This window comes from Homarus americanus, unplaced genomic scaffold, assembly GCF_018991925.1.
Source record: "Homarus americanus isolate GMGI-L3 unplaced genomic scaffold, GMGI_Hamer_2.0 scaffold54160, whole genome shotgun sequence".
Lineage (NCBI taxonomy): Eukaryota > Metazoa > Arthropoda > Malacostraca > Decapoda > Nephropidae > Homarus > Homarus americanus.
Genome location: NW_024753638.1, coordinates 7,190 through 16,911, shown reverse-complemented (window position 1 = coordinate 16,911; position 9,722 = coordinate 7,190). Strand labels below are relative to the sequence as shown.

Here is a 9,722-nt window from a genome sequence, read left to right as displayed (position 1 = left end):
AAACAGCGTTTGTAGGGGAGGAATCCACTACAATAATAATAACAACAATAATAATAAAGAAATAAAAAAATAAAAAAAAAGATCAAAAGTGAGAAACAATACTGTACTGTATATGTAGGTTGTGTTGCCAATAGTAAGAGACCCTACAATTGTGTGTAAATGAGGCAAAGTCAGATCACCAATCTGGGACTTGGTCACAATTTTCGTGATGCCAGATGGCAGCAGGGTCTACCATTAGTCAACACTTATGCTGCCAATATCTTCCCAGGTGGTAGTACCTCCCTGTTTGGTAGCTGCCTACTACCTACTTAAAACTCTTATCCACATACGAGAAATGATACCAAACAATTACCTGGACTAGTAAGATCAGATTATTGTCATTCAACAAAGCATTAAAACCCAGTGCATCTTAAACCCTAGAGATATTTATAGATATTGTATAAATTATAGAAACATCATAAAATAGCGTCAAAATTGGGTTTCATAAATTCAGTGGGGGTTCGGTGTTAATTCTGTGGCATATTCAAATAGCGCATATACTATTTGTTTAATGTTAACTTTTATATTATAAGAGATTTTAATTCAGTGAGACAATTTTTAAAGACAAAATTAAATGCTTTAAATAGTAAACATCTGTAAACGAAAGATTCTCGTTACCCATTTATTTCCGCGCTCCTGATTGGTCGATTCAAAAGTAGTTGGCTATAGTATTATTAGTGAGAGCTCCTCCGTAAGTTGGTGTTTTCGTCGTATTTATGAGTATTTACGGTTAACCATCGAGCTAGGAGGAAGTAGTAAGTATGTGGTAATATGTTGTTAAAGGTCTAATTGTCCCAGTCGTCGAGAATTACTTGATTTAGACAATAGTTCTTCGGGTGTTTTGGAGGCTGTCCGTCATTGTTTATATACCCTAACGTAGTTGTTTAAATCGCTATGCTAATTTCATAGGTGAATTTTATATAGTTTTAAGGATTTACTTGTCAACACTTATTTCTGAATTATATTTTGATTGAAGAGTATCCTGCATTATTTTCGGACGGTGTTAAATGGCCAGATCTCTTGACAAGTTGTTACGGAACCTCAGTGAAATTATTGTCTCAGGCCAAGACAAAATAAACTGAGGAATAATACTGAAAAAGATTTGAAAACGTTTCAGCTTTGGCTTGAGTTATCCTGGCAGAATACAGCAAAGAGTGAGTGAATGATTCTGGTGTGTGAGTTTGTAACCGCCTGATGTGGGAAGAACAATTTGAGAATTATGGATTTTAATATTGACTGTTACTATGTACGTACCTACGAATTTGGAACTTATTTGACTTGTATTTGATGAATTAATCACAAATATTCCAATGGAATTTGATAATATAAAGGCAGTGGATATTTTGCTGTGACAGGCTAAGTTCCTACTAATGCTGTTTTACCATGAGTGGTCTGATTGGCTAATAAAATATAAAATCTAAACGAAAATGCACAGAACCCGGTCCAACGAATTACCCAAAAGTACCCAAAAGTATATTAAATCATATATGTTTTACATCAATAAAACCTGATTAATAATGTTTTCATTGAAATGTAGTCAAAATAATGAAATAATAAATAGCGAAAAATGCTAAATTCCAAAGAGTCGCCTATCCAAAATGGAGATGTAATTACCGATGTTTCTGTTACTTTGGGGTATTTAACATAGCCTAGGATTTACTTTTTGTTGGGTTAGGTTAGGTTAGCGAAGTGCATCACGATGGATCTGAGTTATCTCCTTTGTTCACGAACTCTTTGGAATTTAGCGTTCGCCAATACTGAAAGTTTTTCGCTGTTTATTATTTCATCTTACAAATTATTTTTACAAAATTACACTAAAAATATTATTAAACATGTTTTGTGTATGTATAACAGATATTCGTTAAGATTTTACCCTTATTTGCTATACTTTGGGGTACTTTTGTGGCTCCCCACAGAACCTATTAGAACCTAACCTAACCTAACCTAACCTCACCTAATTTCCTAGACTGCGCATTGTCATTTTTCTAATATAATCCAAACAACGTCCTTAGAAAAAATAAATGTAGTGGATATTTCACCATTTTGTTCACCGGTAATGGACAATTAGCCAATCAGAGCACACACGGTAAAATTATCGTTTCGGTCATCCACCTACAGAGTATTTGGAAGTAAGTCAGAATCAGGTAAATTTATAGTACTTCACACAACTCTGTTAAAAAGTAAAAAAATATGTTTTTCTAGTGTTTTTTTATTTTTTCCATGACTGATTTTCGTCGGAAATTGCCTGTTTTATATATATATATATATATATATATATATATATATATATATATATATATATATATATATATATATATATATATCTTATATATATATATATATATATATATATATATATATATATATATATATATATATATATATATATATATATAAATATATATAAATATATATATATATATATATATAAATATATATATATATATATATATATATATATATATATATATATATATATATATATATATATATATATATATATATATATATATATATATATATATATATATATATATATATATATATATATATATATATATATATCCCCAACAAGATAAGGGATCCTGTTGGAAACTGGGGTTTTGGCTGGGGGAGAGAAACAAGCGTTTTTCTGACAAATCATGGCCAAGTGGGGAAAAAAATAGAACAGTACGGTAATACCAAAATAGTGCTAGTAGGAACTTAGCTGGTCAAGGAAAAATATCCACTGCATAATATACAGTAAATCACAGTCAAACTAAATACTATATTGAAATGATCTGAAGGTATATTTTTATTTTCGGACTACATGGGAATCTAAGGAATTTGATCTTTGCAAACACTGGACAATTCTAAGACAGTTTTCTTGTATGACATTTCCCTCATAGATGACTTCTCCAAACCAGGGGGCTCTGCTCTCCTGCATCCCTGGCATATATAAGTCGTTTGCCAATAGTAAAGGGAAAAATTCCTAAGATTCTCATGTTGTCCAAAACAAATAATACCTGACCGAAAAAAAAAAGCTTTGGGTAAGTTAATTTGGTACAATTTACGTTTGATGAATTATATAATATAGCAGCTTCTGGTACTTCAGAAAATTCCCAGTCCTGCCAAATGTCAAAAAGGGCCCTCATGATTTTACGCCCTTTAAATTCAAGATTACACAAGTTAGTGTGGACTTTGGGAGTGATCTGAAAAATATATGATTTGTCATATAAAGTTAGATTAGGTTAGGTCCTTTTCATTATTTAGGAAGACCCTATAATACAGTATGTACTGTATGTTCCAAAAACATACTCAGTTTTAGGTTAAGGAGACAGTTACCACCTTATTTCCTGATACTGTATGTTTGTTTTATGGAGCTGTTAGAGATGTTTTTGTTAAAATATTTAAAATATTGTAGGAGAGAAAGAAAAAGAAGCAATAATGTAGACTTACAAAAATAGTACTCATGGTATTCCAACTGAATGTTAAAGTCATGTCTCAAACACTCACTCATCGATGCTTGGAACTAGACCACTAATTACTTCTGCCTATACAATATGCACCATTCAACCACAACCAAACTTGTATTACCTGAAAAATAATCAAATATTGATAGGTCAAGTGGGGTTTGTTAGTTTTTTATTATTATACCTGCTGTCATTCAATATTAAGCCTTTTTGCGAAATCAGTGATTACAAAACTGACACCTTAGGGTAACTTGTTATTATTTTTGTAAGATTAAACTTTTTTTCTTTAGCACTGGATGTGCATTATGTAGGCTAAAACACATCTCATGATTCCACAGAAAATATTATGATTTAAAGTGGTTACTACCATTTTGTCACCCCAACCTTCTCTCTCTCCTAACCTTTCAAATAAAACAGTAAAATGCATTGTAAAATTACCCAACAGGTTATACAAAAATGTATGAGCATAATCGTAAGGTGTGTACAGTACAGTATACATAACTGTAATCACTTTTTACTCTAACACTGATTTAACGGTATTCTTGGCTGATTATATGCTGGTACATTATTACACAACACAGGTTGTATGCAAAAAAAGCAGTGAGCAAGTGAACAAACTTGTACAATGACAAGCAGACAATGAACTAAGAGTTTGAGGAGATAGGCTGCAAAATACAGCAGTCAACCATAGGCATCCCATGCAGTCACATGACAGTAGTGGTCAATCGTAGCTCACAAATGCTCTGAACCTACCCACCCATGCACATGGCACGCATCCCTGTGGTGGAAACTGGGGTAGTGATCCGCTAGCCTTGGATAGTCCAAAGGCAATGTAATGCTTGTCAGTTTCTATCAAATAAACTTCACTAATACTCTTGTAGACATACTACAGTAGAACGTCAATTTAACACGAGATACGTTCAAAGAGAGGTTGCTTTAAATTGAATTCGCACTAAATCAAAGTGCTGTTTTAAAGGAACAATTTAGTTTGGTGCTTGAGAGAAACACAAAATAATAAAAGGACTTTTGTTAACTAATAAATATGAAAAAAAATATATGCCATAATGATATACTGTATATACAGCAAGCACTCCCTGCAGTCAAGTTAAGAGCTGGACGGTACTGTTGCTGCGTGGTACTGTACTACACTACTTTCTGCTGCTTCGTGTCACTGGCCCTTCCCCTGCATTTTCACTTTCCTCTCAACTTAGTTTTTCATTACTTATCCTATCAAAAATAGATTTTCACCCACCTTTAGTTAGGCAAGTCATCCTGTGAAGATGCAGTGCCCAAGTCAGCCAGCTCATCATCCACATCACTGTCTAGTGGTGTGGCTGTGGAGGCACCTGACACGCGGGAAGCACTGGGTGACGGCCATGTCTGCCCAGATGTAGATGGGCCAGTTAATAATGTAGTGGCTGGCCTCTTGGACATAGTGGCGATGGTTGATGCATGTGGTGGAAGGAGAGTGTCACACTGTATATTCTTTCACTAGAGTGTCAGCGTGAGAACTGAGGATGTGGGTGGGTGGCGGGCAGCCTTGTAGCGTGCCCAGAGAGGCGTCTGACGCGAAACTTAAAGTATTGTGTATTTCCCTATGACACTCCAGATTTGACTCGCGTAAATTAGGAAAGATTCGCTTTAAATTAATACTTTGTCCTTAATTGTGGGTGTCACTTTAAATCAATAACTTTAAATCGATTCACGTTAAATCGACGTTCTACTGTGTTACTGATTAGAGACCAAGCGTAAACCTAAGCAAGGGATCCTCCTGGAGATAAGCACCTGACTGCTTTGCTATCCTTGTTGAAGTTACATTACTGTTTTCCATTGTTGTTTACCTACACTCATGACACACAGGAAACTGTATACAGTACTCCCACAGCCTACATGTACTAATATACACTGTACCTGCATTGTCTATATTCATGCTGCACTGCATGCAGTGTAATATCTCCATTAGCCGAATCCCTCTTAACTGGAACTCTCTGATAGCCCTCGGTATTGAAACTATGGGAACTAGTATATACAGTGTTGGGAGGTCAACTGTGTATGACATTAAAAAGGAAAAAGGAACAATTGCTGAAGAATTATGCACACAGTGTCACTAAGGAAGCAATAACAATATGTAAGCATATGAAATAAGGAAAAAGTGGGGAACTTGATAAATGCCTGATACAGTGGTTTCATCAGCATAGGAATAATGTTTTTAAACTTGCAGGTGAAAATATTATTCAGCAGGCCAAGAAGTTCCATGAGAAAGTTAATTTGCAACATGAGTGGGTAAATTCATTTGGATTGATTAATTACCAAAGTATATGTACATATACCCTGTAGTATACAGTACATGTATATACAAGCTTAATGTCATGTCTGTGATTCGTGCCATCCCATACTTGCTGTTAAATTGAAGCACAACCTGTACATGTTTTAGTATTTTTATTTTTATTTATTTTTCAGAAAATGGAAGCTACTGACAACTTTCTCTGTCTTTATCAGAATGTACAAGAAAAATGTTTAGAAGCACTTAACAAGTTTGAGGTAAGATTTTTATGCTTCATATGTAATTTTTTTTAGATTTGATATTAATCAGTCCTCGTGGCCAAAGCAAAGGACTCGCATGGAAATCTTATGGTGATTGTGTGGCTAACCTTGGTTAAATCAACTTACCTTTGTTTGTATACCTGCACTGTCCATGTACTGTACTACATGCAGAATGAATTTGAACTTGTATGACAATTGTACTGAAGAGACATCTATCTACCCGGTATCTCTTGTGTAAAGTGCATCTGTAGGGAGACCATCTAAGGAAATCACTGTACAGAACTCGACTGCCTGTACTGTATTGGGTGAGTTTGTGGGAGTGCCAGCAAAACACAGTGTGGAGATGGTGAATTGACAATCTTTTATTAACATGTATTCTCAGGAAAATACCTACACTGTTTCTGGCTCGCCTGGGGACTAAATTTGGAAAAAAAGAGAGTATATATATATATATATATATATATATATATATATATATATATATATATATATATATATATATATATATATATATATATATATATATATATATATATATATATATATATATCTATCTATCTATCTATCTATCTATCTATTCATATCTATCTATCTATCTATCTACATCTATCTATCTATCTATCTATCTATCTATCTATCTATCTATCTATCTAATTCATCTATCTATCTATCTATCTATCTATCTATTCATTCTATATATATATATATATATATATATATATATATATATATATATATATATATATATATATATATATATATATTGAGGGATTCTTCTTTTTCTTTTATTCAGGAACATTTCTTGTGGTTAGAAGAGGTAACCGCTAATGCCCGTCAGTTGTTTTCCTCCACTGATCCAACTCTCTTGCCCAAGACCCCTCTGGGCAAAAAGAAATCTCGACTAAAGAAACCTCGTCACTCATCAATTGCAGGTGAGATTTTTTATGGGAATCCTTGGGAATTGTCTCTGGTTTTTAATAAATTATGGTTTATTTAATTTACATTCATACAATTAAAAAACTGATACAGTAGGTTCAGTGAAAAAAATATTCAAGATAGAAAGTACAGTACTGTACAGTAGAACCTTGTTATTTCCAACTCGGCTAATACAGATTTTGCCTAATTCAAACTTTTCTCAAGCATGAACAGATAATTTCTACTTCGAACCAATTGCCTATGTTCAATTTATATCATCCTGATTTGAACCTAACCAAATTAAGGCCAAAATTCCAGCCACGGTGCAGCCACTAATAGAAAGTCAGTTGGCACTTACACGCTGCTGTAAAAATCTGTTGTTGATCAATCCAAGTACAGTCCTATTAGCTTTGCAAATTAATGATGCGTTCAAATGAGGAAAATTCAGAGGAAAATATAAATCTCTAAGCACAACAGGCAAACTGAAAAATATTCAAGAACTTGAGCAATAAAACCAATAAACACCACAGTTGTTACATGCATTTTTATCCATGTCTTGCTTACCGTACCCCTAGATCTCTACCATATCGTCAAAAAATCGCCTGCAGGTTACAGGGTGTTTCATGGTTGTTATCCCACATTTAGCAATAATTTTACTCGAACGTTAGGTTTTCAAAATGAGGGATACAGTGAGTTCTGCTATAACGTGTGTTTTGACAACGCGAATTGGCTCTAACGCGATTTATGAATAGAGGAACGATATTTGTATAACTCGAACGCTTGTTTGCTGTAACGCGATTTTGCTTACTATTTCTCCAATTTTGTGGTATTAACTGTGAATATGGTAAAGAAGAATATCTCCAAGAAGCGTTCTGGTGATCGCATTCCCGGTGATGATCGTAAAAGAAAGGCTATAACACTTGAAGAGAAGCTCGATGTTATCAACCTCAAAATCACCCTTCTCCCCCATCAAGTTATATTCATATTTTTTCAAGGTAAAGTATTACATTTACTGTATGATTTCATTATTAGATATGAATGTAACATTTATTTAGACTGTGCTATCCTTTGTGTTAGGCTAACTACTAAATTTTTTTCGATTTCGAGTAGTAATCTGCACCTAACCCTATTTTCTCCATAAGCCCTGCTATTTCTATTACGCGAATTTCTATAACACGATGTTTTACAAGAACACAACTATCGCGTTATAGCAGAACTGACTAAATTCAACAAATTTTTAAATTGACACTTACCTTTAGGGGTGTGTGTATGCAGAAGGCTCTGGATGATGATGCTGATGTGAATTGTAGAGTGGGAGGTGGAGAGAAGAAGTGGAGGGGGTGGAAGAAAGCGTTTTGCTGCTTGCTTGGAAGGTCACACTTTCCATGAAATGTCAGGAACCTCTGGACTGACCCAGTTCTCCACCATGAACATCCTCTGTCCTTCTTGAAGTGGAAGGCTGAGCTAGCATCATCCTCTCTCGCGCTAGCAGTGGAAGCAGAGATAGCATCTTGTTACCTCTGCCTTTTACTGAAGAAAGTGTCAATTGTGGTCTGTGGGGCATCTCTCCTCCTCACCATTAACTTATGTTTGAAGAAGGAGACCATTGAGTCCTCAACATGACACAAAGTTAGTTCAGTTTTTTCCACATGTGGGTGCTTTGAAGCCAGTTCCCTGAACTTCTCCCAGTGGTAAATCACATCTTTCAACTCTTTAGTTGACATATGGTCATCACTTTCAATTTCCTCCTCACCACTGTCAGCCTCTAACATCTCATCCAGTTGCTTCAAGTCATCAGGAGTAAGTTCCTCCTCATGAGACATCACAAGCTCTTTGACATCATCCTCTTCCACTTCAAGGCCCAATGACTGACCAATGGACACAATCTCCTGGTCCAACTCTGTTTCTTCCTCAAATCCTTCAAAATCATGGGCTACTGATGGCCACAGTGCTTTCCATGAAGAATTGAGGGATCTAGTGGAGACTTCTTGCCATGATGACACAAACAATTTTACAGCCTCCAAGATGTTGAATTGTGTCTTCCAGAACTGTTTCAGTGTTAGTTCAGGATCATTGGAAGTTGCCTGATGACACCTAAACATTTTCTTCATGTACAACTTCTTGAAGTTGCTGATCACATTCTGGTCCATTGGCTGTATGATTGATGTAGTGTTGGGAGGCATAAACAACACTTTCACAAAGTCAAATTGACACTCCAAAGTTCTGGCAAGTTCAGGGTCATGACCAGGAGCATTATCCATGAGGAGAAGAGCCTTTAAAGGGAGTTTATTGGTGGTTAGGTAGCTCTTGACAGAAGGGCAAAACACATAAACAGCCCATTCATTAAAAAGCTGTCTTGTCACCCATGCCTTACGGTTGGACTTCCAATAAACTCCAAACTTTGCTCTTACCACTTTCTGTTGCTTGAACACCCTGGGGTTTTCAGAGTGGTAGACAAGCATAGGCTTCAGTCGGAATTCCCCTGAAGCATTGGCACCAAGCAATAGAGTGAGACGGTCTTTCATGGGTTTATGCCCAGGTAAAGAGGCTTCATCTTTGGTGATGAATGTTCTTTTAGGCATCTTTTTCCAGAACAGCCCAGTTTCGTCCACATTAAACACTTGCTGTGGAAGATAATTTTCTTCTTCCATCAGTTCTTTAAATTCCACTAAATACTTTGCTGCCCCTTCCTTATCAGCACTAGCAGCTTCACCATGCCTAACAACCCTGAAAATGTCACTTCTTTTCTTAAATTTTTCGAACCAGCCTGAA

At 35.3% G+C, this 9,722-nt stretch overlaps 1 long non-coding RNA gene across 1 annotated transcript; it reads left to right on the top strand.

The window, feature by feature from the left end:
- The first annotated feature begins 681 nt into the window (after positions 1-681).
- On the top strand, positions 682-6,961 carry LOC121855404. Its single transcript, XR_006086786.1, has 3 exons — positions 682-794; positions 5,952-6,032; positions 6,829-6,961. It is a non-coding gene; the product is annotated as an uncharacterized LOC121855404 (long non-coding RNA).
- Positions 6,962-9,722: the final 2,761 nt, after the last annotated feature.